Genomic DNA, 26,354 nt, shown 5'->3' with positions numbered 1-26,354 from the left:
TAAAATTTTAGTTTAAGTTTTTAAATTAAATTATTTTTTAAATTACTTTATTTTTTAAATTTTTATAAAATTGTTTGATTTTTTTAAAAATTAAATTATACAATAACACATACAGGAGACTTGGAAAATATGGAATGAGGTTACATATAGTTCCAATATATAACACATTATTTTTTTAAGTGGATAAATCAAGATTTTTAGTTGGAGTTTCATTATCAAACTCTCAATGATTAATAGATGAATACACAGAGAAGTATAAGGATAATGCTGCTGCTGCTTAGTTGCTTCAGTCATGTCCAAAGGATATAGTAGACCTGAAAAACTCTGTGAACCAATTCAACATAATTAAAATTTACACAATTTTCACACAACAGTAGACACAAATTCTACAAGTTTCCATAGACTATAAACTAGGAGATACTGGAACATATCCAGGGACAAAAAGAAGGTGCCAAAACGTCGAGTCTATTTTTAATACATTTGATTAAAAGATGCAATAAGTAATATGAATTATTTGGCTATATTCAAAATTCTAAAATATAATATCCATGTTTCTAAACACTATCTAAAATAATATTTTATGAATTTCTTTTCACTCTTGATTTTGTATTTTAATAAATTATGTTACTTTTAGTAAATGCATGACTAAAATTTTTTCTTTAGTCTTTCATAGCAATTCTATTGACATACTTTATTCAAAAACATTTCCTATCCATAACTAAAATTGTTCATAGTTCAGTTCATTTCAGTCGCTCAGTCATGTTTGACTCTTTGTGATCCCATGAATCACAGCACGCCAGGCCTCCCTGTCCATCACCATCTCCTGGAGTTCACTCAAACTCACGTCCATAAGTATATAATAAAACTCAAGACAACGAAAGTTTCCAAAATTATATTTTCAGCATTATTTATTTTTAAAATCAGCAAACATTTATTAAAAACTTTGTGCGATCAAATACTTTTTGGGGTATTTTGACAATGATCTTCAGCAGTTTGACTATGATAGCCCTAGGCTTGATTTTATTCATATTTACCCTGTTTCAGATTCACTGAGGTGCTTATATAGTAAATCTGTCTTTAAGCAAAATTGGAAAGGCTTTACTCTACTTCTTCATATATTTTTCTTCCTTTTGTCTTTCTTTTTTCTTCTGAAACTCCAACATTCTTGTGATACTGTACTACAAGTACTTGAGGCTCTTTTTACTTCATTTCAACCTTTTTTCCTCTCCTTCAAATTAAATATTTTTTAACTGATCTATCTTCAAGGTAACTGAATTATTTTACTGTCATCTTCATATAGCTATTTAATCTATTGTATAAATTTTTAAAATTTCAGATATTGTATTTTTTAGCTTTAAAATTCCCACTTGTTTCTTTTTTTAATAATTTTCTGATAATTTTCCTATTATTTTATTCATTGTAAGCACATTTTCATTTATATAATTGAGCTTGGTTTTAGCTGCCACTTTAAAACCCTTGTTGATTATAGTAATGTATTGACCATTTTATATTAATAATTGGCCTCTGTGGATTATTTTTTCCCTGGATATTAAGTTTCATATCCTGGGTCTTCATACATCTAAAATTTTAGATTGTATCCTGGAAAATGTGTTGGTTATATATTTGGTTATATTTCTTTGAATAGTCAAGATGTTTTTGTTTTAGCAGAGAGTCTGTTTTGATAGACTCAGACAGCAACCTCTGCCTTGTCTGGGCTGGGTTGCATCTCAGGTCTGTCTCAGTTTACACTCTTTCAATCAGCTCAGTTTATTCTGTGGTTCTAAGAACAGCCAGAGATTTAGGCAGAGTTTAATGATGCTGTGAAAGTGCTGCACTCAATATGCCAGCAAATTTGAAAAACTCAGCAGTGGCCACAGGACTGGAAAAGGGCAGTTTTCATTCCAATCCCAAAGAAAGGCAATGCCAAAGAATGCTCAAACTACTGCACAATTGTACCATCTCATACGAACTCCTTATTGCCAAATTCAGACTTAAATTGAAGAAAGTAGGGAAAACTGCTAGACCCATTCAGGTATGACCTAAGTCAAACTCCTTATGATTATTTGGAAGTGAGAAATAGATTTAAGGGTCTAGATCTGATAGGTAGAGTGCCTGATGAACTATGGAATGAGGTTCATGACATTGTACAGGAGACAGGGATCAAGACCATCCCCATGGAAAAGAAATGCAAAAAAGCAAAATGGCTGTCTGGGGAGGCCTTACAAATAGCTGTGAAAAGAAAAGAGGCAGAAACAAAGGAGAAAAGGAAAGATATAAGCATCTGAATGCAGAGTTCCAAAGAAAGCCTTCTTCAGTGATCAATGCAAAGACATAGAGGGAAAGAACAGAATGGGAAAGACTAGAGATCTCTTCAAGAAAATTAGAGATACCAAGGGAACATTTCATGCAAAGATGGGCTCGATAAAGGACAGAAATGGTAGGGTCCTAACAGAAGCAGAAGATATTAAGAAGAGGTGGCAAGAATACATGGAAGAACTGTACAAAAAAGATCTTCACGACCCAGATAATCATGATGATGTGATCACTAATCTAGAGTCAGACATCTTGGAATGTGAAGTCAAGTGGGCTTTAGAAAGCATCACTACGAACAAAGCTAGTGGAGGTGATGGAATTCCAGTTGAGCTGTTTCAAATCCTGAAAGATGATGCTGTGACGGTGCTGCACTCAATATGCCAGCAAATTTGGAAAACTCAGCAGTGGCCACAGGACTGGAAAAGGGCAGTTTTCATTCCAATTCCAAAGAAAGGTAATGCCAAAGAATGCTCAAACTACCGCACAATTGCACTCATCTCACATGCTAGTAAAGTAATGCTCAAAATTCTGCAAGCAAGGCTTCAGCAATACGTGAACCGTGAACTCCCTGACGTTCAAGCTGGTTTTAGAAAAGGCAGAGGAACCAGAGATCAAATTGCCAACATCCTCTGGATTATTGAAAAAGCAAGAGAGTTCCAGAAAAACATCTATTTCTGCTTTATTAACTATGCCAAAGCCTTTGACTGTGTGGATCACAATAAACTGGAAAATTCTGAGAGATGGGAATACCAGACCACCTGACTTGTCTGTTCAGAAACCTATATGCAGGTCAGGAAGCAACAGTTAGAACTGGACATGGAACAACAGACTGGTTCCAAATAGGAAAAGGAGTCCGTCAAGGCTGTATATTGTCACCCTGCTTATTTAACTTCTATGCAGAGTACATCATGAGAAACGCTGGGCTGGAAGAAGCACAAGCTGGAATCAAGATTGCCAGGAGAAAGATCAATAACCTCAGATATGCAGATGACACCACCCTTATGGCAGAAAATGAAGAACTAAAGAGCCTCTTGATGAAAGTGAAAGAGGAGAGTGAAAAAGTTGGCTTAAAACTCAACATTCAGAAAACAAATATCATGGCATCCGGTCCCATCACTTCATGGCAAATAGATGGGGAAACTGGGTGACTTTATTTTTTTGGGCTCTGAAATCACTGCAGATGGTGACTGCAGCCCTGAAATTAAAAGACGCTTACTCCTTGGAAGGAAAGTTATGACCAACCTAGATAGCATATTGAAAATCAGAGAGATTACTTTGTCAACAAAGGTCTATCTAGTCAAGGCTATGGTTTTTCCAGTGGTCATGTATGGATGTGAGAGTTGGACTGTGAGGAAAGCTGAGCACCAAAGAATTGATGCTTTTAAAGTGTGGTGTTGGAGACGAAGACTCTTGAGTCCCTTGGACTGCAAGGAGATCCAACCAGTCCATCCTAAAGGAGATCAGTCCTGGTGTTCATTGGAAGGACTGATGTTGAAGCTAAAACTCCAATACTTTGGCCACCTGATGTGAAGAGGTGACTCATCTGAAAACACCCTGATGCTGGGAAAGATTGAGGACAGGAGGAGAAGTGGATGACAGAGGATGAGATGGTTGGATGGCATCACCAACTCAATGGCCATGGGTTTGGGTGGACTCCTGGAGTTGGGGGTGGACAGGGAGGCCTGTCGTGCTATAGTTCATGGGGCACAAAGAGTTGGATATGTCTGAGCGACTGAACTTAACTTACACACAGAACTTTGGCTTTGCCCCATCTGGCTCTCTCCTTTCTGATATTCTCTTTCTGGAAACTCTTCTTGCCTTGTCTCCTTCCCTTTGTTCCTCTGCACAGAAAAATGACAGACTTTTTCTCAGAGTTTTAACTACTTTTCACTGTGCTACCTCTATGTATGACCTCAGAGAGAAGTCTCAAACAGAGAAAAGTAATCTTTTGAAGGTTATTGCCTCCAACTTTTCGTTTCCCTCTTAAATCTGTCTACTTTTTCCTTTCTCAACTCTTTAGAAACTTTGGGTGGTTGATCTTTTAATTTTGCCCAGAGTTTTTTGTTGTTTGACCTATGGGGATGAGGGGAAGGGGAGGATCTGTTTGTTAGAAGCTATCTTTGTGTTGCAGGAAGAACTGCCAACTTTAGCTATTTTGAATAGAAAGTGATAGTTTATAGATTTTGCTCACAAGAAGCTCTCAATCTGAGTATAATAAATGTGTCATAGATCACAAGACCCCATAAAACACCAGCCATCTAGATACAGAAATCCTTATTTTAACATCTAAACTAGTTAGGAGACCAAAGTCCTACTGCTGGTCTTGTCGTTACTTAATTGCCTAAATAAATTTCTCTGGACATCTGTTTATTCACTATGAAAAAAAGAGGTTAAATTAGATATCTAAGATATTCTAAAGGCTCTATGATTCTGAAAGAAGTAGGTTCATTTTGGGTCATATGTTTATGTGTTACTATTTCTAATATATTTTGAAATTATAATGATTCAATTCAATACCAAAGTTTTAATTAAAAGTCTTAATTATATAGCTTCATATAACAGATGGTTCCTGGAAAGATTATATAAATTAATATTAAATACTATTACCAATATGTAATGGATGATGGTCATTTATAGGAATTGTGTGGATTATTTTTTTAAAAGATCATTTTTGTTAAAATAATTTAGCTTTTGTATTGATATAAATGTAAATTCCCATGGAAACACTGGTTACAGATACATGCTTTGTGTTAGAAATATCCACATAATTTATTGCCATGATTTGAGATAGCAATGACCTGTAAGCTTTGTTGTATAGAGTTATTGGTTTTTACCAGTGGACTATTTTTGTTGAATAAAGTACCTTATAAATTTAATTAATTAACATATATATAAATATTTTTAAATTTTAAAACATTTTCAGTCCATTATTAGCTAAAAGGTTATATAGACATTGTTAATCATTTTAAATACATTTTAAATTAAATTATTATTTAATTATTGCTTAACTTATTAATATTTGTTTATTCTCTCATTTTAATTCTATACTGATTTTATAGTTATTGATATGAACCAGGTAGTCACTGGTTTGCTTCAATATAATGTAATTCCTTCTTTATACAAATTCAGTCCATTTCAATATGTAGATTTTTATTTATCTCACAGTGGAGGTTTTTGTTTTATTTTGTTGTTCTCAGCTACTCCAATATGTTATCAAATTTGGCTTCTTTTTGTTTTTTAGTGAGTAAATGAAACTTATTTTAGTATCAAGATATTCATAGCAGGGTATAGTAGCTGTTAGAAAAAAAATTTTAATGTGTCTCCTTTTTTGTAATTTGTTATATATAATCTTATTAGGATTATATTCATTGTCTTAACACCACCCTTAATTTTTCCTTATAACGCATCTAGGAAATATATGTGAAAGTTGAAGTCCAAAAAATTTAACAACCAACTTGCAAAGAGGTTCTGTTTTCAAACTTTAGAACTGATAAACTTCCCTGGTGGCTCAGATGGTAAAGAATCTGCCTGCAATGCAGGAGAAGCATGTTTGATCCCTGGGTGGGGAAGATCCCCTGGAGAAGGGAATGGCTACCGCATTCCAGTGGGTTTCCCAGGTGGTGCTAGTGCTAAATAACCTATCTGCCAATGCAAGAGACGTAAGAGACAAGGGTTCAATCCCTGGGTCAGGAAATTTTCCCTGGAGGAGGGCATGACAACCTGCTCCAGTATTCTTCCCAGGAGAATCCCAGGGACAGAGGAGCCTGGCAGGCTACAGTTTATAGTGTTGCAAAGAGTGGAACACAACTGAAGTGATTTAGCATGCGTGCTTAGCACCCACTCCAGTATTCTTGCCTGGAGAATTCCATGGAAAACCCATTAATATTGTCACATTCATTATTCAATTTTGCAAAATATGGGCACAATATTTTAAAATATCCAAATTGCTGCACAAATGCCATTTTATAAGTATGGTGATGCTAACAAAACAGAACTGTAGGCTTTTGTAAGGTGAAAGTGAAAGTTGCTTTGTTGTGTCCGACTTTGCAATCCCGTGGACTGTAGCCTGCCAAGCTCCTCTGTCCATGGAATTCTCCAGGTGAGAATACTGGGGTGGGTAGCCTATCCCTTCTCCAGGGGATTTTCCTGAACCCTGATCGACCCCTGATTGAATGGGGTTTCCTGCATTGCAGACGGATTCTTTACCAACTGAGCTACTAGGTAAAGTACATAAATTTAATTCCAATGAATATGGCATACAAAAAGAGGTACAAGGACTATTGATGTGTGGTATTACAAAATGTGGGTTTACAGCTGTATTCTGCAAATAGGTTTGTTTCCAAAATAGCTGAATATTAGTTTAATGAAATCAACCATTTTACCTTATTATGTAATTTCTGTTATTCTTTTCATGCTTTAGGAATAGCTTGATCCAAGTTTTTAAATGAGGTCCTGTGGCCAGTCTATTTGTTTTTCACTCCATTTCTGTGTCCCTCTCTGTTGAGATCTCTTTATGTAGTGAAAAAAATAGATTGTAACATTTATACTGTTATATGCATTTTAATGTCAACCTCTTGGAAGAGACAGCCTCTTCCTCCTCCCACCACCCCTTGCCCTGCCTAATTTTCATCTCAATCACTGAACAGCAGCTGTGGTTAACCCTGTTTAGTCACATGCAAACTTTGGGGCAGGGAAGTAGCTCCTTAACTGACAAATTTCCCAGAATCATGTGACAGACAAGAGGGTGATTTCCAAAACGGAGAAATGTAGGGTGGACAAAAACTAACACAATTTTTTTCTTGAGTTGACCCTTGCTCACCCCTCTAAATTGTTGTTTATCTTTGTAGACTTACTATCCTTTGTTTTCTGAGATAGCAAGAAATAATATAGTTATTTCAACACTTAACAACTATATAATGGTTCAAACACACTTGCCTCTTTTTAAAATGTTGGATGTAGTTTTTATATTTATATTTGAGAGAAAGCAGAATACTGCTGATGAAAATGGTGTATTACTTTTGGAAAGTACTATTGAGATCTCACATAACTCTCATATTTTTGGTTCCAAGTTGGATATATTCCACATTGAAGAGAGCCAAATACTTTAAGCAAGTTATGGGATATAACATAGGAACAATATTATGTGTCTGGAAAAAGGTCTAAAATTCATGAGTTATGCTTAAAATAACAACAAATAATCAACTCAAATGGTGTCATGTAACATTCAGAAAATATTTAAATGTGCCCCCAAACTTCACAATGAATGTTTAACCTTAGAACATCTACATTTTTCCTGCCATGTCAACCCTGCTTATCCATTTATATACCATTTTCATTTCTCTGATGCTGGGCTCCTGGTCAAGCTTCTGCTTCTCTACTGCGTCAGGAACTATAAATGTGTGAGTCATAATACTACTTTGTGAACCAAACTGAAAAAGTTAATCTAAAACTTAACCACAGAGATCATGGGTTTGAAACATATCCATCAGTTAGGTAAAGAGGACAAGATAAATATTGTTCTTCTTTAGGTAACCATGCTAAAGAGGGAACAGGTGAGCAAAATTCTCCAAAGACCTACAGATAAGTTTTACCCATTATTGAAACTGTTTCTCCAAATAAACATTATTTAATATTAGAATCTTATAACATAATTATTAACTAATTAAATGATTTAAAATATAGACTTTGAATTACTCTAGAGAGTACGTATGCTGAGCTGTGCTTAGTCACTCAGTTGTATCCAACTCTGCGACCCCATGGACTGTAACCCACCAAGCTCCTTTGTCCATGGGGATTCTCCAGGCAAGAATACTGAAGTGGGTTGCCATGCCCTCCTCCAGGAGAACTTCCCAACCCAGGGATCCAACCCAGCCTAATCAACCCATAAAATCATGAGAGATAACTGTTTTTAAGTCAATAATTTTTAGGTGTGTGTTGTATACAGCAGTAGATAACTAAAACAATTGACAAGAGCTGACTCATTGGGAGAAATCCTGATGCTGGGAAAGATTGGGGCAGCTGAGGATGAGATGGTTAAATAGCATCATCTACTCAATGGACATGAATTTGAGCAAATAAGACAGTGGAGGACAGAAGAGCCTGGCGTGCTGCAGTTCATGGGGTTGCAAAGAGTGGGACATGACTTAGTGACTGAACAACGACAGCAACAAATACGTGTATTTATATCTGTATTAAATATTTGTTAACTTTTAGTGATGTACTTTCATCTGCAGCTATTAAAGAGGAGGGAATTGGAAAATTTGAATTTCTTCTCTTTTTGCTCCTGCCCTTTCCATCTTTTATTAACTTTACTATATGTACTTTGCTAGGGAATGCAGCATGTATACTGTTTTGTAATTGTAACCCTACATATTTTTAAACTCTTCAATGTTAATAGAATTAATGCTTAACAATCTTTTTTTTTTTTTTCTACAGTTTTTCTTATTCTAGTAGATTACTTAGGATGAACTCAGGGGAATAATATTTTTAAGTTCTCATTATTTTAGTATTTCCTGAGTTCTTATGCATAACTTTATTTTTTTAATTATAGTTTAGCTAGATATAAAATTCTTACAGTCCTCTTCATCCTCACAGCTTTCTTTCCTTAACAGTGTTGTAGGATTCCTCTGCAATCTGTAGCTTTGAATTTTTCTATGGAGAAGTCTGGGACCAGCTTGATCCCCCACTCACACCCTGTACCTTAAAACTTTTTTGCCTGGTTATCAAATACATTTTTCATTTTCACTGAAATCCTGTGAATTTGCTAAGATATGTCTTATTTATTATTTTGAATACATAGTTCTTTCACAGAGTGGATCTTTCACTATTTGAATCCAAATAATTAATCTCGGAGAAATAGACTTGAACTATATTATAAGTTATTCATTCTTTTTCAGTTTTTTTCTTTTAGAACTCTATGTGAATCTGGAGACAATTTCCTCTATTCTCTTTCATCTCTTTATTTCAATCTTATTTTTCTTACTTTTCTTATATCTGTCTTCTATTTATTTGCTGTTTTCTACAATCTTTTATTTATTGTGTTTTTTATTTTGCCTTTATTTTTGTAATGGTTTTGTTATTTTTTTCTTTCACTTCCTACATGAACTTATATTTTCTCTCTTCCTCTCATCTTATGATTTCTTCCTTAAATTATTAAATATATCTTTACAGTCTTTCCTCATAAAGGGTATTGCTTGATTGTGCTATTTAAATTTCTGTTGGAAAAGTGGTCTCAGTCTACTGGTCTGCTAGATTAGAAAAATTTTCCACCTAATATGATTTGTTTCTAATATATTCTAACTTGTTTCCTCTTGTTTCTTTTTTTTTTACCCCTCTTAGTATATTTATGTGCCTCTGGTGATACATCCCTTTTTCACTGCTCATCTTTAAAGCAGATGAATTTCTCCAGGATTAATCATTTTGGGGAGTTTCAGTATAGAAGGGTTCATGGCACTATTCCAGGTTTGCTGGAATTATGATCTTGATGACCCAGAATTTTGTGTGTGAGTTTGTCTAGTTTTTAATTTTCCTAAGTCAGTGAGGGTAGTCATTATAGAGGTTTTTCAAAATGCCAAATCTCTACTCTCATTTTCTTTGAGAAAGACTTTTGCTGCAAAATACAGCTAATTTTTATGATTCCTTGTTTGTTGTCATCTTTTTGACTTTCAGAAGTAAGCTAGGTCCAGAAGAGTTCCTACCTCCACACGTGCATCCTATTTCCATTGTTGCATACAAGGCATGTGGATTTTGCATCTCAGCTAGTGGTCCTTATTTTTTAAGAAGTGTGTTTTTCTGACTCTGAGATCTGAAGCTATAATGTTATTTCTCTTGTTCCTTTTGCATACGTATTTGCTTGACCCCTCTTCTTCTGGGAACCCTACACTTTTTTTTTAGTTTATTATTGTTTTAGTATATGTTTTGCAAAAAAGAAGTTTGTGTTATTATGTCTATTCCTCTGAGTTGCTTTAGGTAATTTCCAGGAAGAAAATAGGAAAATTCTAACTTTAGAGCATCATCTTCATCGTTGATGCCATTTGAGACATTGTATTCAGTACTATAGAGCTCATCTCCATTGACTTATTCCTTACAGAACCTATTAAAGCATATTTCAGAAAAAAAAAAAAAACAGTTTTCAGACACAACTTCATTTGAGTTTCTGTTTGTTTTTGCCTGTTTAAGAAATTCTCAGTTATATCTGACTTCTCACTAGTTAAGTTGTAATTATTTCCTTAATGAGTCAGATGTTTAAACCTAAAATATATAATAGACAAATTTAGGAAACGTAAAGCTATGTTATTTTAGCCAGTTATATTTAGCTATTTTTTTGAAAGATCTCTTGGGAGGGTGCAGATTTAAAATCTGTACCTTCATATATTTTACATCAGTACTCCTATAAATCTATCAGCTCAGACTTCAATTCATCAGTGCAATGGACAATTAAAACATCTGCTTTCTGGACCTACTTTCCAGATACAGTTTTTTTTTTGACTGCATTGTCATTTTATGCAGAAATGTTTGGAAAATTTTATAAGCAATTTAGTGCATTTTGTTCTATTTTATAAAATTTAGTGGGAAGAAAAGTAATGAAATTGTTTAACTATGATTTTAGAGGATGTATATAAAGTCCATCTTTAAAAATTAAACTTACTATAACTTGCAACCAAAGAAACCTGGCCTAATATAAGAGAAAAATGAGACCCAGTTTGACATGAAGCCAGGAATAAGGTTAGGATACAAAATGTATATTGTTAAGTCTGATTCACTTTCAGCCAATGGGTAGAAATTTGGCTTTTAAGCCTTTCAGCATGGAGCAGATTTTCTAGATTTCTTTTTTGTATAGTGGCAGGGGAAAAGGTTCTGGGTCCATTCTACTCTGAGCTGCTATTAGCACTATTATACCCTCTGTTCTGCAATGGTTCTGTTCAGTAATTCTGCACTGCTGGTCAGTCGCCAAGTTGTATACGACTCTTTGTGGCTCCATGGACTAGAGCAGGCCTGGTTCCCCAGTCCTTCACTATCTCCCGAAGTTTGCTCAAATTCATGTCCATTGAGTCAGTGATACTATCTAACCATCTAATCCTCTGCCACACTCTTCTCCTTTTGCCTTCAATCTCTCCTAGCATCAGGTCTTTTCCAATGAGTCAGTTCTTCATGTCAGGTGGCCATAATATTGGACCTTCAGCTTCAGTACCAGTCCTTCCAATGAATATTCAGGGTTGATTTCCTTTAGAATGGACTGGTTTGATCTCCTTGCAGGCCAAGGGACTCTCAAGAGTCTTCTTCAACACCAAAATTCAAAAGCATCAATTCTTTAGTGCTCAGCCTACTTTATAGTCCAACTCTTACATCCATACATGACCACTGGAAAAACCATAGCTTTGACTATATCGACCTTTGTTGGCAAAGCAGTGTTTCTACTTTTTAATGTGCTGTCTAGGTTTGTCATTGGAGAAGGCAATGGCACCCCACTCCAGCACTCTTGCCTGGAAAATCCCATGGATGGAGGAGCCTGGTGGGCTGCAGTCCATGGGGTTGCGGAGGGTTGGACACGACTGAGCGACTTCACTTTCACTTTTCACTTTCATGCACTGGAGAAGGAAATGGCAACCCACTCCAGTGTTCTTGCCTGGAGAATCCCAGCGTCGGGGGAACCTGATAGGCTGCCATCTATCGGGTGGCACAGAGTCAGACACGACTGAAGTGACTTAGCAGCTTAGCAGCAGCTAGGTTTGTCATAGTTTTCCTTCTATCTATTAATCAAGAAAATATTTGATAACCAGAATTTTTATTTTTGTCTTCACATGTTTTAATTTTACCTTCCCTCAGCTTTCAACAGTCATGAACTTTTTATTTGTTAGTCTGATTCAATCATGTTGGACATGGAGTAAAATTCCAGAAACATCTTTGAGTGCCAAGATGTTCATCCTGCTTAGTTGTCTCTTAATCTCTTTCAGTGCCCATCAGTACACATTTTAAGCTGTAAGATGCTGGTAAGGTCTGGTGTAATCCCAGATAAGCACTTTATAAGAAAAAACAAAAAGAACTGCAAAGGATGTGCGTCATGTTTGAAAATCATTGTCCTAAACTTTACCCACGGACTTGAATTAGTTACCCTTTGCAAAAGAGACTTTGCTATCACAGAGGTGTCTTATTTTTAAAAGGTAAATGAGCTCACTACTTATTTCTTAAAATTAGGGGACAGGAATTCAACTGGCAAAAGAACTAAGGTTAACACCATGAAATAAGCAATGGAAAACGCTGATATTTCTAGCCAGGCAGTAAAGAATGTCTTTTCCTTGTGACATCTCAAGCCACAGAAGCCATGTCTTTAAAAAAGTCTCTTATATCAGAAAGGCTTTTTACTCCATCTTTTTCAGGATTGTAAAATGTGGTTGGGCAAAGGGGGAGCGTAGTGGGGAATCCGGAATTTTTTGAAGCAGAACTGGTAGGAAATTTAAAAACCTCATGGACAATGTGAAAGAGGGGAAGAGATTTCAGATGAAATAACGCTTCCTCCCCTGACAGATCCTAAAGGGCCGTATTGATAGCGATCTTCAAACTATCAAATTTAATTTTGTCTATTGAAAGTAATTTTACGGCCTGTATTTGTAGCCATTTCAGTTGATTTTCATGACTCTTGGACAGTTTTTATTAGTTATATTTAGTGATTTGATCCTTCTGTTAGATCACACAAAAACTGTACATTCTGGAAAAGTAATTATGTCTATTTCTTCTTCTGACAGAGTATGAAGACTATATCTATGAAAGAAATAGATTCACTAATAGGGTTTTGAATACTTAAGCGATGTCCTCGTTCTTTTAACAAAGAGAACTGAATCAAAACTACAAATGTTTTGTTTGGTGGAATTATAGGATAGTGAATGACAACAACAAAGAACATAATTCAAAAGAGACTCCTCTTAATCTATGACTGAGGCAGAAAGTACCCTAAGCGACTGACTGCCCACTGGAATCACCTGAGAAGCATTTAAATAAATGCCAGTTTCTATCTGGGGCTATCACCTATGCATCAATATCTTTAAAAGCTCCTCAGGCAGTTTTAATCAGCATTCAGTACTCAGAACCAGTAAGTTATCCTCAATTAGTCTTGCCCCAATATTTACTAAACCCAATGTTGCTATAATTGAGATATGAATTATGAAATAAAATGTATTGAGTCTTAGTTATCAGACTTGAAACTTCATTGCACTGGGAGAATTATTTGGTTCTGAGTGTGCTAAGCTTCAGTCATGTCTGACTCTTTGAGAATTATTTTAAAATGTGACAAACAAAAAATATCAAAAAATAGCATTATTAAGAGCCATGTATGGTAGAGAACTTGTTCTAAAGGTGTCTTGAAAAGAAAGAAACCATAAAGGAGTCGTGATTAAAGAAAACTTCTGGGAGAAGCTGGGACTCTGCGCAGAGCAGGATCTGATGGGACATTCCCAGAACAGACACCTCCATATGTCTTCTGCCTGCCTCTAAACTTTGGAGAAAAAGTTTAGCCTCCTAGGCCTTCTCTGAGTTCCAAAGAACAAATTTAATTCGAGAAGTGAGAAAAGGCAGAAACAAAAGAAAATGATCAGCAAGACAAAATCATAATGGTTTAGTCATTAAACAAAGTCAAGGACCTTTAGTTTCTCCTCACGTTAGTCGCTCAGTCGTGTCTGACTCTCTGCAGCCCCAAAGACTGTAGCCCACCAGGCTCCTTTGTCCATGATATTCTCCTGGCAAGAATACTGGGGTGAGTAGCTATTCCCTTCTCCAGAGGATGGTCCTGACCCAGAGATCAAACCCAGGTTTCCTGCATTGCAGGCAAATTCTTTGTCATCTAAGCCACCAGAGAAGCCCCAATTTCTCCTCAAGAGATAATATTCTGAGCCACATCCTCTGAGCTATTTTTCAGATGCTGAAACCCCTACCAGGAGGAAGAAGTTAACTGCAATCTGACCACAAGCACATAGACTCCAGACCAGTTGGAACCAGAAGGCTGACGATGTTGATTGCTGATTACCTCACCACTAACCAATCAGAAGAATATCTACAAACTGATCATGCACCCTGCAACCCTCTCCATCACCCTATCTTTAAAAGTCTTTACCTGAAAGCCACCAGGAAGTTCAGGTCTTTTGAGCATTAATAGCTCAGACTCCTTGTTTTACACCTGCAATTAATTCTGCACTTTCCTTCACCACAATCCAGGATCAGCAGACCTAAATTTGGTTCAGTAACAAGCCTGGGCTTCAAAGAGTGACAGCTCTAGAGGGGAGCCAGCCTCTAAAAGGACTCACTGACTCAATGGGCATGAGTTTGAGTAAACTCCGGGAGTTGATGATGGACAGGGAAGCCTGGCATGCTGCAGTCCATAGGGTGGCAAAGAGTTGGAGACGACCAAGCTGAACTGAACTGAAGAGGACCCCCAGTAATCACCACTCCTGGTATTCACTCCTGGTATATTTCCCTGGTAGCTCAGATGGTAAAGCATCTGCCTACAATTTGGGAGACCCAGGTTCGATCCCTGGGTTGGGAAGACCCTCTGGAGAAGGAAATGGCAACCCACTCCAGTACTCTTGCCTGGAAAATCTCATGGACAGGGAACCTGGTAGGCTACAGTCCATGGGTCGCAAAGAGTCCGACATGACTGAGCAACTTCACTTCTGTTATTCACATCCTTGTGACTTTTATCTTATCTCCATTTTCTCCTCTCACAACTTGGAAGAAGCCAGCAGTGATGACACTCAAGCAGCTTATGGAGAGGCCTATGTGGGGAGAAGTGGAGGCCTTGACTGTAGACAACAGCTACGTGAGTGAGCTTCTAAGTGGATTCTTCAACGCCAGCCAAGTCTTGAGATGACTGCAGCATACATCAGCTGACGCCTGGACTGCCACCTGATGGGAGACCTTGAGCCAGAACAATTCAAGCCAAGAACCAGACAAGGCATTGGAAAGAATATAATGAGCAAGAATGAAGTGGGACTGAAATGGTATTGCTGCAATATTCTGGCTGGAGACACAGGTATGTCGCCTGTGGGTATGTGTTGAGAGGGGGAGGACATAGATTAATGAGGATTTTGAAAGATTTACTGAATATTTGATGTTGGAGTAAGAAGCCATGGGCTTTTGTTTTATTTCTCCTCTCAAAAGTTTGGAAACATATTTTAAAAAACATAAGTCAAATGAAGAGGGGAAAATATTTTGTTGTTAGTAAATTAGCAAAAAAAATCAGATCACTGTTTTATATAAAGAAAGATAAGCACTTCTCTTGTAAAATATATTTTTGGGCAAAGGGTTTGAGTAAAATAGGAGAGTTGATATAAGAGGTAAAAATCACTAATCACTAGTGGACACTGAAACTAACAACAAATATATATACCAACCTGACCTACCAGATTAGGCCTTTAATCTAAAAGCATTTAACTATGTTTTAGAGAGACAATAAAATCCTTTTCTTCACTAAGACTTGATTTCCAATACTGATTCCAATTGACTTTGAATATATTTACTAAAGGCCATCACATTAACAAACGTTAACTGAGTGTCTTATATATATTTCACACAGTCTCCTATTTCCTACAAAGCATATGCATACTAAATTGAAAGTCCAAGGGCAGCAGCTTTTAATTTTTTCATGATGTTATAACAGGAACAGGAAAGAATTTTATGAATGAAAATTCACCTTGTTTAAGTACAGGCTCACAACCTTCTCTTAGCTGTTAGAATGTTTTCCTAAAGAATTTTGCCTTAGGCAAGTCTGCTTTTAGAATAAATCAGATCAAGTTCAATTTTATCAGTGTTTCACTTTTGGCTCACTGTTTATTTTGCAAGTAAAACTTAAAATCAATAGTTGGGTTTAGGGTGAACATTAAGGAAATTGTGCCCACACAGCAGGGTCTGCATGAACCACCTTTGGGGAGTACTTTATTTTCTATTTTCCACATTGGCTCAGAAAAGCAGATAGAACATCTCACTTCCTAAAAGAATTTTTTTCCATTTTTAAACAATGCACATTTATTACATGAATTTCTGAAAATCAGAAAAATATAAGAAATTATTTTTAATGTACATTGTATGTACATTGTAATACCATAAGCAGAAAATATCACTATTCTATTTTTCTTTCCATCTGACATTGTTTTTCTTATATGTATATTTGGATGGTAGTATATAATTATGGTTATTCAGCATTCATGATTTTTATCCTGTCTCTCCTCTCACTTGGAATTCATCATTTTATTCATTCAACAAGTATCTGCTGAGCAATATAGCACACATTTGTATTTTAATTTTATACAGTTAATTTTTTAATGAACTTTATTTATAGTACAAATTAGGCCTCCCAGGTGGCACTAGTGGTAAAAGAACCCACCTGCCAATGCAGGATACGTAGCAGAAGCGGGTTTGATCCCTCGGTTGGGAAGATCCCTGGAGGAGGGCATGGCGACCCATTCTAGCTTTCTTGCTTCGTGAATCCCCTTGGACAGAGGAGCCTGGTTTTAGAATAAATCAGATCAAGTTCAATTTTATCAGTGTTTCACTTTTGGCTCACTGTTTATTTTGCAAGTAAAACTTAAAATCAATAGTTGGGTTTATCAATAGTCCATAGGGTTACAAAGAGTCAGATATGACTGAAGCGACTTCAGTCAGTTAGTCAGTTCAGTCACTCAGTCGTGTCCAACTCTTTGTGACCCCATGGACTGCAGCACACCAGGCCTCCCTGTCCAGCACCAACTCCTGGAGTTTGCTCAAACTCAATGTCCTTTAAGTCAGTGATGCCATCCAACCATCTCATCGTCTGTCGTTCCCTTCTCGTCCTGCCTTCAATTTTTCCCAGCATCAGGGTCTTTACAAATGAGTCAGCTCTTCCCATCAGGTGGCCAAAGTATTGGAGTTTCAGCTTCAACATCCGTCCTTCCAATGAACATTCAGTACTGATTTCCTTTAGGATGGACTGGTTGGACCTCCTTGCAGTCCAAGGGTCTCTCAAGAGTCTTCTCCAATATCACAGTACAAAAGCATCAGTTCCTCAGCACTCAGCTTTCTTTTACTTAGCACACACAATTTTTAATAGCTGCACAAAATCCCATAAAATACTTTGACCATAGCTTATTTATCCAACTTTCTATTATTGGATATTTAGTTTCCATTTACTTTTTGATCTGTAAAGTTTTATTTTTCTTTTAACTCTTAGTTTCTTTTAATTGGAAAAATGATACATACAAATCATAAATCTGAACAGTAAAGAAGGGTTTACATAACCTCCTGTCCATACCTCCAGATTCCTAGTCTTTCCCTTATTATCTGTTTCACATCTCCTATTTTCAAAGCAATCTGTGTATATGCAAACTGTCTTTTTTTCTATATGAAAGGAAGCATGCTTTGTACACTATTTTCAATGCTTTGTACCCTGTTTTTCATTTTTATCTCAATTACGTGAAATAAGCCCCTTAATTGCAGATGCCTCTTGGTATTATGTGCTAAGTCATTTCAGTTGTGTACGACTCTTTGCAACCCCATGGACTGTAACCTGCCAGGCTTCTCTGTCCATGGGATTCTCCAGGCATGAATACTGGAGTGGGTTTCCATTTCCTTCTCCACTTGGTATTATAAAGAGAAATCATTAAGTATCATTTACGTAATCACTTTTCTACTGATGTATGTTTGAATTATTTACAATTTTTTTCTAGTTCTCTAACCTACTGTTTTGTCTAGTCAGTATAGCTTAAACAATGTTAAACTGTTCCTCACTTTTATAGTGATGTATCCAGTTATCCAACATTAAGCAAGAACTTGCTCTGTGGTTCAGGTAGAAAATCTTGTTAAGGAATTACCTATTATTATCACTCATCTAGAGCCAGACATCCTGTAATGTGGTCAAGTGGGCCTTAGAAAGCATCACTACGAACAAAGCTAGTGGAGGTGATGGAATTCCAGTTGAGCTGTTTCAAATCCTGAAAGATGATGCTGTGAAAGTGCTGCACTCAATATGCCAGCAAATTTGGAAAACTCAGCAGTGGCCACAGGACTAGAAAAGGGCAGTTTTCATTCCAATTCAAAAGAAAGGCAAAGCCAAAGAATACTCAAACTACCACACAATGGCACTCATCTCACACGCTAGTAAAGTAACGCTCAAAATTCTCCAAGCTAGGCTTCAGCAATACGTGAACCATGAACTTCCTGATGTTCAAGCTGGTTTTAGAAAAGGCAGAGGAACCAGAGATCAAATTGCCAACATCCGCTGGATCATCGAAAAAGCTCTTGAGTTCCAGAAAAACATCTATTTCTGCTTTATTGACTATGCCAAAGCCTTTGACTGTGTGGATCACAATAAAGTGTGGAAAATTTTGAAAGAGATGGGAATACCAGACCACCTGACCTGTCTCTTGAGAAACCTGTATGCAGGTCAGGAAGCAACAGTTAGAACTGGACATGGAACAACAGACTGGTTCCAAACAGGAAAAGGAGTACGTCAAGGCTGTATATTGTCACCCTGCTTATTTAACTTCTATGCAGAGTACACCATGAGAAACGCTGGGCTGGAAGAAACACAAGCTGGAATCAAGATTGCCAGGAGAAATATCAAGAACCTCAGATATGCAGATGACACCACCCTTATGGCAGAAAGTGAAGAGGAGCTAAAAAGCGTCTTGATGAAAGTGAAAGAGGAGAGTGAAAAAGTTGGCTTAAAGCTCAACATTCAGAAAACGAAGATCATGGCATCCGGTCCCACCACTTCATGGGAAATAGATGGGGAAACAGTGGAAACAGTGTTAGACTTTATTTTTGGGGGCTCCAAAATCACTGCAGATGGTGATTGCAGCTATGAGATTAAAAGATACTCCTTGGAAGAAAAGTTATGACCAACCTAGATAGCATATTCAAAAGCAGAGACATTACTTTGCCAACTAAGGTCTGTCTAGTCAAGGCTATGGTTTTTCCAGTGGTCATGTATGGATGTGAGATTTGGACTGTGAAGAAGACTGAGCGCCGAAGAATTGATGCTTTTGAACTGTGGTGTTGGAGAAGACTCTTGAGGGTCCCTTGGACTGCAAGGAGATCCAACCAGTCCATTCTGAAGGAGATCAGCCCTGGGATTTCTTTGGAAGGAATGATGCTAAGGCTGAAACTCCAGTACTTTGGCCACCTCATGCGAAAAGTTGACTCATTGGAAAAGACTCTGATGCTGGGAGGGATTGGGGCAAGAGGAGAAGGGGACGACAGAGGATGAGATGGCTGGATGACATCACTGACTCGATGGACGTGAGTCTGAGTGAACTCTGGGAGTTGGTGATGGACAGGGAGGCCTGGTGTACTGCAATTCATGGGGTCGCAAAGAGTCGGACACGACTAAGTGACTGATCTGAACTGATTATTATTTTAATGAGCTATAAAAGTCAAGAATGGATGTATTTTTGGTATCTATGGAAGTAAATGCAATTGTCTTCATTGATCTATTAATTGGTGAAAGTATATGAAAGAATTTCTTAGAATCAAGTCATCTCTATATTCCTAGGATAAATTTAGGCAACATATAGAGTTCCAGTCATACTATATATACAATCTGAATCATTTGTTTTTACTTGAACAATGTAACAAAATCTTTTATCAGTTTATTTTAAATGCTTTATAAATATTTTGATTGCATAATTTTCCATCTAGCAGATGTATTATTACTTTTTTCTTGCACTATGTTGAGTATTTAATTTTCCATTTGAAGCTATTCTAAACAATGGGAAGCAGATGAAACAATTTTCTGACGTACACAGTATAACTCAGATGTAAGCCTCTCAGTATTCTAACCATAAGGGTTTTAATATTTAAATTCAAATAATTTTAGTATCCATTTCACTATCGTGGAAAAATCTAATGTGTACCCCAGTGTGTATCTTAGGATCATCTGGGACCTGTTTCTTACAGTCACATCTACTTCAAATTTTTGGCTTCTGCTGAATTTTTATCTCATTTATCTCTGACTTCTTGTGGAAGGTCCATTTTCTTTCTTTCATTTACTTAACAAGTATCAAAACCCTTTTTTCAAAATTCTCCAAAGCGAGATCCAAATAAGGCAATTTTAGAAGACGGTTACGTGTAACAGACTTTTATTGCTGATTTGGTGAGTGCTTACACTGAGTTACAGCACAATTGATAAGATTAATATTAGACATTCACTTTCTCAAAAGTTCTCTGGCCATTTTGCTATTGAGAACTAGTCCTTTTGTGGCTTTTCCTTGAATGCTATTTCCCTCCGTCTCCTTTCATCTCTGCACTGCTCAGAGACGAGATATCCCTCTCTCATGCCTGTCCTTGAAAATTAAATTCTCCTCATTTCTTATGCAGAACAATTCAATGCTGTCTTTATGTACTGTTGTCTCACAACCAGCCATATCCTAAGGCCCATCTTTCTACAACTGAAATGACTCTTCAATTTTTTTTTTCATTTTTCCAATCAAAAGACTTTTTCTCCTAAGAAGAATTGCCCCCACCAGATTTTAACCCACTTCCCCACCCCCATCCCAACCTTCTCCAGGACTGCTGATCAGTTTAGAATATAGTCCTGGGTCTTTAGCAGGATGAGTCAGATAATGCTGCCCTAGAACTTGTATGGCATTTCCTCCATGTTTCTTAAGCCTTCTGATAATGTGGTAATCACCTGCCTTCTCTGTTGATGGAAGAATTAGATTGTTGGGATCCTAACATGATGTATCTGTCAGCAGCATTGATTCATCATCACTGAATGCCAAGGTTTTCTCTGATTTCAAAAATGGGAGGATTAATTGATTGGTGCCTTCCACCTCCTCCCTCTTCCCAGTTTTTAATTCCCTCTGCATTCTTGCCTTATGTTTCTTCTGTCTGTTTTATTCACTAAGAGACACATCATTGTACAGGGGGTGGGGATTGGGAAGGCTGGACACAGTGTCAAGAATGCATTCATTCTTCCCTTTAGGCACTAATCTAACTTGTATTTTGTTTAGAAATCTTCTGAACAGTGCCTAATGGGTTAGGAATGCTTCCCCCTCTTTTGTCCTATAAACGCTCCAGCCAAGCATTCTTCTGGGGCTTCCACTAGCCTCTCAGAACTGTCTCTGGTTAGGTTGTGTTTGTCCTGTTTATATACAAGACACTATATTTAGGGAGTTAGATGTAGGAATTATGGTTCCTATGTATTGTGTGTGAATTATATATATTCAGTTGATCACTGTATAGTGAATGCTCTCTATCTACAAATGTAACAGTACAATGATCAGAATCTGAGTATTGATTTCCCTCCAAGGTCACAGGGCCTGCATGGAAAGTGTACACAAGACTTCCTTAAACGTCTTAAGTAGGACTTTGAATCTGGCTTGCTTCTGCTTATGGCCAGATATTTCATGGTCCGCAGTATCCTCATCACCTCTCACCTCTCTGTTTTCTAGAGTGCACTCTCCCTACTGTCTCTTTCCAGCATAGAACTAGTGGACAAGAAATGCCATCCAGTGCTCTAAGAGAGGTCAAGTGCACAGAGGGTGTCAGGAATAGCAGGGTGGTGAGAATTGAAGTCACAAAAGTAGACTATATTAGGAGTGCAAAGAAAGAAGGGTCATGAATCAAGGATGTGTATAATAGCTCAGTGGGAGGAGGAGAGTCCTACAAGTATCAGAAAGGAACAATCCCATTAAGCATGATACATGCTAACAGTGTGCTCCCAACACTGATTAGTCATAGAGGAAAATACTGTACCCAGAGCAGTCCTCTCTGGAGTTGTTCATTTGATATAGATGATTTATATGCAACTAAATCTCTTATTATATTAACTGGAAACAAAATAAAAGTCAAGAATAATCCTCAAACTTGATTTCCATTTATAATTCCAGTCTATCTGCATTACCTTTTTCCAGCACAAAGAGACAAATGAATGGTCAGTACTTCTCATCCTTCCACATCTGGGGTGAGGATAAAAATTGCAGTGAACCGATCACCATTTGAGTCAACTTCAGGACCAAAGAGAACCTGATAATAAGGATCTTAGCAACACCAATGTAGAATGAGAATTTCCCAGAGTATGACTTTTTCGATGTCCTACTGAGGTGGCTCTGGGTTCAGCATCCTTGCATTTAATTTCTGATGCTAGCACTTACATACAAGTCCTTGGAAGCGAGGAAGTTAACCTCACTAGCCTTACTTTCCTCATCTCTAAGTCTCTAAGACAGAGATACTGAAAATAATAAATGAGATTTTACACACACACACGTATATATACATAGACATACATACACACATACATAATGCACATACTTGGCACACTGTAAGCCCTAAATAAATACAAGCCATTACTATGATCCAGGCGGTGATTAGATAAAGGCTAGTACTGCAGTATTCTCAGGTGCTCAAGCTAAAGACCTGGGAGAATCCTAACCCTACCCTGTCTCACTGCCTAATCAAATCTTTAACAATGTCCTGCTTTTTTGCTTTCCGTGCTTTGAGTAGAGATCCCTGTGCTATACAGTAAGTTTTTTATTAGTTATCTACTTAATACATGACATCAATAATATCTTCAGTTCAGTTCAGTCGCTCAGTCGCCTCTGACTCTTTGCGACCCCATGAATCGCAGCTCGCCAGGCCTCCCTGTCCATCACCAACTCCCGGAGTTCACTCAGACTCATGTCCATTGAGTCAGTGATGCCATCCAGCCATCTCATCCTCTGTTGTCCTCTTCTCCTCTTGCCCCCAATCCCTCCCAGCATCAGAGCCTTTTCCAATGAGTCAACTCTTCTCATGAGGTGGCCAAAGTACTGGAATTTCAGCTTTAGCATCATTCCTTCCAAAGAAATCCCAGGGCTGATCTCCTCCAGAATAGACTGGTTGGATCTCCTTGCAGTCCAAGGAACTCTCAAGAGTCTTCTCCAAAACCACAGTTCAAAAGCATCAATTCTTCAGCGCTCAGCCTTCTTCACAGTCCAACTCTCACATCCGTACATGACCGCAAGAAAAACCATAGCCTTGACTAGATGGACCTTTGTTGGCAAATAATGTCTCTGCTTTTGAATATGCTATCTAGGTTGGTCATAGCTTTTCTTCCAAGGAGCAAGTGTCTTTTAATTTCATGGCTGCAGTAATCATCTGCAGTGATTTTGGAGCCCCCCAAAATAAAGTCTCTCACTGATTCCACTGTCTCCCCATCTATTTGCCATGAAGTGATAGGACCAGATGCCATGATCTTTGTTTTCTGAAAGTTGAGTTTTAAGCCAACTGTTTCACTCTCCTCTTTCACTTTCAACAAGAGGCTTTTTAGTTCTTCTTTGCTTTCTACCATAAGGGTGGTGTCATCTGCATACCTGAGGTTATTGATATTTCTCCCAGCAATCTTCATACCAGCTTGTGCTTCTTCCAGCCCGGCATTTCACATGATGTACTCTGTATATAAGTTAAATAAGCAGGGTGACAATATACAGCCTTGATGTACTCCTTTCCCAGTTCAGAACCATCTGTTGTCCCATGTCCAGTTCTAACTGTTGCTTCTTGACCTGCATACAGATTTCTTAGGAGACAGGTCAGGTGGTCTGTTATTCCCAACTCTTTAAGAATTTTCCACAGTTTTTTTGTGATCCATACAGTCAAAGGCTTTGGCATAGTCAATAAAGCAGAAATATAAGTTTTTCTGGAACTCTTATTTTGTCGATGAATCAACGGATGTTGGCAATTTGATCACTGGTTCCTCTGCCTTCTCTAAATCCATCTTGAACATCTGAAAATTCACAGTTCACATACTGCTGAAGCCTGGCTTGGGGAATTTTGAGCTAGCGTGTGAGATGAGAGCAATTGTGCCGTAGTTTAAAAGTTCTTTGGCATTGCCTTCTTTGGGATTGGAATGAAAACTGACCTTTTCCAGACCCGTGGCCACTGCTGAATTTTCTGAATTTGCTGGCATATTGAGTGTAGCACTTTCACAGCATCATCTTTCAGGATTTGAAATAGCTCAGCTGGAATTCCATCACCTCCACTAGCTTTGTTCATAGTGATGCTTCCTAAGTTCGACTTGACTTCACATTCCAGGATGTCTGGCTCTAGGTGAGTGATCACATTGTCATGGTTATCTGGGTCAAGAAGATCTTTTTTGTATAGCTCTTCTGTGTATTGTTGCCACCTCTTCTTAATATCTTCTGCTTCTGTTAGGTCCATACCATTTCTGTCCTTTATTGTGCCCATCTTTGCATGAAATATTCCCTTGGTATCTCTAATTTTCTTGAAGAGATCTCTAGTCTTTCCCATTCTATTGTTTTTCTCTATTTCTTTGCACTGATCACTGAGGAAGGCTTTCTTATCTCTCCTTGCTATTCTTTGGAACCCCACATTCACATGCTTATATCTTTCCTTTCTCCTTTGCCTTTAGTTTTTCTTCTTTTCTCAGCTATTTGTAAGGCCTCCTCAGACAACCATTTTGCCTTTTTGCATTTTTTTTCTTGGTAATTGTCTTGATCACTGCCTCCAGTACAATGTCACGAACCTCCGATCATAGTTCTTCAGGCACTCCATTTATCAGATCTAACCCCTTGAACTATTTGTCACTTCCACTGTATAATCAATCAATAAATACTTGTTAAAAAATTGTTAAATAAATGAATTGTGCTTTTAGAGCTGAAGTGCATGTGTCCAAGCTACACGCCTTAGGATGTGAATATGTGTGTGTGTGAATGTCTGTTATTGGTTCTTATGTGAATGTGAGGATGCACTATTGCATATAAATATGAATGAGAAGGTGTGAATGCATGTGAGTTTATGCCTGTGAATACATTTAGTAAGAGTTTGTTATTGCCTGTGTATGTGTGTGAGAATGTATCCGTGTGTGTGTGAATATGTGTTTGTGTATTTGTAGAACATTAGAGAAACCTGATTTCTCTGATTTGATTTGAATCAATTACTTTAATTAAGTACTTAACAATTAAGGTTTAATCAACCCCTTTAATTAAAATAATCCCATGGTGACAAACTAGTATTAGAACAAATGGATATTTTATAGTCCTCTGCATTAAGAGATTGACCTCATGAAGTTAATCAATAAACTGGAATATGTTGAGTAAGAACTGTGGGATTTTTAAATCCTATGGAAACTCAAGGCTTTCTCTATTTATTTCCTTTTCCAGGAGACAACCCTGATATGCAGGGATTTGTTGGGTAAATGCATACCTTTCCTGTCTAACACTCATGCCATTCCCGCTACCTGTCAAGTTTTGGTTTCATCTCTTCGTTTGGCTAAGGTCAACTCACCTCTCAGGTCTCAATTCAAATATTTGATCCTCAGAAACTCCATTGCTAATCCCTGATCCCATCCAGGGTATATACCCTCCTTACTTGTTCCCAAGAACACTGTACCCCACTTTGGATGCACATACACAATCAATTACACTTGTGATATTTAAGAATTCGCTGTTTCATTCCATAAGCTCCAGTAGTGCAGAAATCTCCCCTTTCTTGTTCATTATCACATCTCAACATTTAACATAACATCTGGCATAAATAAGTGCTTAATAGATGTTTATTGAGCCAGTAAAAAGGAAAGCTATTTCCTTGTATGCATATATATAACTATATATACATAATTTTAAAATTTAAAATATATTTACCACATATCTACATCTAAAAAATGATTATCTTTTCCAAGGGCATGGCTTGCTTGGTGTGTGACACACACACATAGATGTTCAGTAAACAGATGTCAGTGTATTGAACCTTGAACTCATGTTATCTTGTGTCTATGAACAAGGGCATTTTGATGTCAGATGATCTGATTGGAATCCAAGTTTTGTTGCTTATTAGCTATATGGACCTTGAGAAATTACATGACCTCTCTGAAGCTCAATTTTCTTCTCTGTAAAATGGAATTTCTAATGGTATCCTCCTCAAAACAATGCTGTAAGAATTAAATAAAAGAAACACTTTGCATCACACCTGACACATAATTAGTGCTCAGTAAATACTGAAAAGTGAAAGAAGACTACCAGAAATTGTGAAACATTTAACATTTCAATATTTTAGCATTCCAGCCTTTAGATTGGGGTATGTAAAAA

General features: G+C 37.3%; 1 long non-coding RNA gene across 1 annotated transcript in view; it reads left to right on the top strand.

The window, feature by feature from the left end:
* Window positions 1-5,991: 5,991 nt before the first annotated feature.
* The window catches only part of LOC132659578 (uncharacterized), a 31,364-nt gene continuing 11,001 nt past the window's right edge, over window positions 5,992-26,354 (top strand). Inside the window, exons 1-2 of the long non-coding RNA XR_009600142.1 lie at window positions 5,992-6,534; window positions 15,035-15,331. This is a non-coding gene — a long non-coding RNA (uncharacterized LOC132659578). The remainder of the gene's footprint in view (window positions 6,535-15,034; window positions 15,332-26,354) is intronic.

The sequence above is a fragment of the Ovis aries genome, chromosome 3, assembly GCF_016772045.2.
Source record: "Ovis aries strain OAR_USU_Benz2616 breed Rambouillet chromosome 3, ARS-UI_Ramb_v3.0, whole genome shotgun sequence".
Taxonomy (NCBI): domain Eukaryota; kingdom Metazoa; phylum Chordata; class Mammalia; order Artiodactyla; family Bovidae; genus Ovis; species Ovis aries.
The sequence above is the reverse complement of the archived record's forward strand: the minus strand, read 5'-3'. Positions and strand labels throughout refer to the sequence as shown.